The 4243-nt window shown below is 44.4% G+C and overlaps 1 pseudogene; it reads right to left on the reverse strand.

Annotated features, from left to right (window-relative positions):
- Positions 1 to 536: 536 nt before the first annotated feature.
- On the reverse strand, positions 537 to 1460 carry LOC104998452 (annotated as a pseudogene).
- Between the last annotated feature and the right edge of the window lie 2783 nt (positions 1461 to 4243).

Raw genomic sequence — 4243 nt, forward strand, 5'->3', positions numbered from 1 at the left:
CAGCCTTACAGGGATTTAGCAGCCAGAGTTGGGTTCAGGCTGCCCCAGGCTCTTGCTCTAATTTAGTATAGACTTTAGAGAACTTGTCTCATGTTGGGGTGTGGGGGCTGAAGCATTCACATGCAAAGTAGTCTGAGCTTCCCCAAACACGTTTACACACCCTACAACAAGCTTTCCAAAGTCTCCCATCTTGCAGCAGCTGAGCTGTAGTTAAAGCTGCAAGGCTCACAGGATCAAAGAAGCCAGGAAGAGACAAAGCAAGTAAGAAATCCCAGAAGCTAATCTCAATCTAGCTTTCTCCAATGTATCTGGTTGGCCAAAGAGTTCATTCAAGTTTTCCCATAAGATGTTATGGAACAACCCAAACAAAATTTTTGGTCAACCCAATAGGAGAAACGCTCATATAACTGATACGGGATGTAGAAAGCTATGCTGAAACAAGCTGGGTCTTCTGCTGGATTTTTCATCAAATACCAAAGGAAAACAAGGGGCGGGGTCCACTTTATTTATTTATTTATTTTTAATCCTCAGTTATTCTATTGTAAAGGGATATAGCTGAACAGATAGGAGACAGATTCCCCATTGTGAATTTTCCTGATGGCTTCTGCAAGGACCATGGAGATAGGGATCGCCTGTATTTTGAAGCAATGCTTCATCTTATCCTCCTGAGGTAGAGTTTTGGTGACTACTACTGCTTCAAAGCATGCATTGTTAATGTGAGAAATGGCTGGAACAGAAAAGATTCCATGAGTCAGCACAGCATAAACACAACTCCAGGGGAGAGAAGTTTGTCAGCTGCATGGCAGATTGAACCACAGGTGTCAGCCATGTGATCCACTAGGAGAGCCACCCAGGCCTTCACGTCGCCCACCAGCACCATGCAGTCCACTTCATCAGCCTTCCTCCATTCTCCACATTCAACCAGTCTGAGACAGAAGGCGCTCTCTTAGCTCCTCCGGCATCAGGTGAGATAGTCATGGAGTTCCTCCACTTAGACATCTTCTCCCTTATCCACTTAAGGACGGCTGACTCTGCAAATAAATTTTCCACTGGAATATCAAAAGTTTGAGGAGCATGCAGGTCCCTGGTGGTACTATGACCCTTGTCTACTACAGAGATCATTTTGCCACAAGCTTGGCTAATATTGGAGCCCAGCTCTTATCCTTCTTATTCTTCCAGACATAAGTAGGAAGCACAGGCTTACCGCAGTAACCCAACTGGCTGAAGCAATCTTTGCAGGCATTATTCATAACCAAAATTTCCATTCAATTAACTTGATTTCACCACAGCCACTCTGAACAATGTAGACATCCTTTCCACGCACTTTTTCACCGATTTCCACATAGGTCTGATTGCTGAATTTCACAGTCACCGCCTTGACTAGCCACAGGCCCAGGGAGGGCAGCAGTCTTCTGGGATAGGTCCTGGTGGGAGCTGCTGAAGATTTTGATATTCGGCATCTTGGCCAACTGCCCTAAGCCCTCTTTGCTTAGTGATCGCTCCTGCTGCCGAGACCCAAATCAAGTTGGCCCAGAGACTCAGTACTAGGCACTTGAAGTTGCTACTCTGTCATCTTCCATTCCTGCCTTGTGTGCAACTCTAAACTGTCCCAGGATTAGACAAATTAAGACTGTCCAGTCTGCTTCCTAAACACCTCTCAGAAACATTCCCTCTTCTGGACTCTCAAAATCTCTTCCTTAGTTCAAGTCTCACCATTTTCCATCAGCATCATGATGACATCCCCTCAACCGATTGGCTGTCTGGGTCTTACTCTGCTCTGCTGAAATTATTCTTTCTTAAAAGTAAATATGATCACATTACTTTTGCTAAAATCTCCATCAGTTTCCCAATTGTCTCCGAGGAACATTCCAACAGCACTGCACCATGCTCAGGCTTCTCCTGGCCTGGCCCAGTCTCCTCGGCCCGCTTGTCTTACTCCTGCCTTCTTGCCCTGAAAACTCATCCCGCTCCTCTCTGCTCCATCCACCTACCCAGCTCCCCCAGCCTCCAGGCCCTTCCTCCCTGGGCTCCTCACCCCTCCCATCCTTCCCCCTCCCCCTGTGCTACCTGAAAACCTTCTAGATGAGCCCGTCTCCCAAGTTCTGCTCTTTGGTAAGACTCGCATGTGGCTATATCCTCTTGGAAAGGCAACTTGTAAAATTAACATGCATATATACTTAGAGTCTACTTCTGGAAATTGTTCTGTATTACCTATGCACTCCTCACATAAGTGCTCAAAGATATTCATTAAATTATTTGTTATAGCAGCAAAAAACAAAATATAAATAAATAAAAAGGGGGATAACCATTCTGTCAATAGGCAGCTGATTATGTATAAGCAATTAATCATAACAATAAAGGAGATCAACACATCCTGATATAACATGGTCCTCAAGCTACTTACCTAAGTAAAACAGTATAATATGCTGTGGGGATGTTATCATGTGACACCTGTACTGATATTCACAGGTAGACCCTACCAACGGCTTCCCTGGTGGCTCAGCTGCTAAAGAATCAGCCTGCAACGTGGGAGACATGGGTTCAATCCCTGAGTTAGGAAGATCCCCTGGAGAAGGAAACAGCTACCCACTCCAGACCCTACAAAAGGTGGGGCCTCTGAGAGGGAAACTCAAGGATTGGAAAGAAGACTTACTTTTACTCTAAACTATTTTGGAGCTGTTTCTATTTTTTTCTGTTTGCATGTTTTTCTTATGTAAAAAATAATAATGATGAACGAGTGAGATCTGATAAACCTTTCACAGGCATCAGCTTCTCTGAGAAGCTTGCTTTAATGCCCCAGGGTAGAATGAATCACTTCTCAGTCTGAACCTTATACATCCATCTATTGGTAAGTACTTTATCCCAACCAAGAGTCATAACTGGGCTCTTTTTCTCCAAACCCAGGACTCCCTAAGAAATCTGTGTCTGCTTCATTCCTGTGCTTGCAGCAGCCAACCTGGGCCTAGGCCTGGCACTTAGAGCTTGCCATTGGAGTGATCTGAGTTCTTAAGCTCTTACTGGGTAGTGGAAGAAATGACAGCAAACCTGTTCCCTGCGCTCTGGTTGCTGGCAGCCTTGACCCAGAGGACAATTCAGATAATTCGAATCCTAGATATGGGAAACAGAAGGCATTGCTATAGGCCAAACATCAAATTAATAATAGAGATATAAGAGCAGACTGAGAGCAGTGACTTAGGACAAGAATCCTCCATACATTATTGACCCTTTAGAGGGTCAGGAGTGAACACAGGGGCTTCTGGAGACCTCGGCTCTGTGGTTAAATTGGAAAGCAGCAATAGTGATTAACCCTAGAGTAATTAATGCTGGCCACGTGCCAGGCAATACTAAGAATGTACTTGCCCATCTTGTTTAATCCCCAGAATTACCCTAATAAAGGTATTATCCTCTCTTTGCAGTTGAGGGAACTGCTGAGAGGAGACAGTCAGAAATGATAAGCAGCTGAGCTGGGCAAGGAAGACAGGTCTGGTTTGCTCGAGTGTCCACTCTCAACCACTCCTAACGCAGAAGGACATGTGCCCAAGAAAACAACAACTTTGCAACAGCCTTCTGAGTCATCTTTTCCTGTTGCTCCCACTGGACAGATAAGAACACTGAATTCCACAAGGAGAGAGTGACTCAGCCAGGTGATATGGTGATGGTGACCCATCACCCCACAGCAAGTTCGGCAGGACAGAGGGAGTATAAAATCCACTCATGAGTTCCCGCTGCACTTACAGTGAAATCAGACCTCAGAATTGAAAGCAACGTAATTCTCTGTTCCTGTATTAAAAAATACTGTTTGGTTAGACATTCCTGTCCACGTTTAAGCGATACTGACCATCAGCAAAGATAACTTAGCTATGTGCTCTAAAAAAAAGACTTGCTGATGGAAGAGAAATTTGTGAACCAATTGAAATAACTTAGATAGGAAGACGAACAGCAAGACTCACTATAAGACCCTCTTTCCAGTGTGTTCACAAATTCAAGGCATAAACAAGTCCACACTGTAAAACTCTGCTTAATCCCAACTAATTCTTTGCCTGGTAAAATCAGCCTTAAAACCATCAAACCCAGGCCCTAAAACTCTATAAATAGCCTGCCCAAACCTCCACCTTCTGGGATCTCACTAAAACTCTTGTCGAGGTTGTGCTCTCATCTATTGCAGTGGGTCTAATAAACTTAGCTTTGCTTGATCAATGTGCTTTCTGTTTTATTTGGGGGTTTCATGGTGGTTTTTCCAGGG

The sequence above is a fragment of the Bison bison genome, unplaced genomic scaffold (genome assembly GCF_000754665.1).
Source record: "Bison bison bison isolate TAMUID 2011002044 unplaced genomic scaffold, Bison_UMD1.0 scf7180017864329, whole genome shotgun sequence".
Lineage (NCBI taxonomy): Eukaryota > Metazoa > Chordata > Mammalia > Artiodactyla > Bovidae > Bison > Bison bison.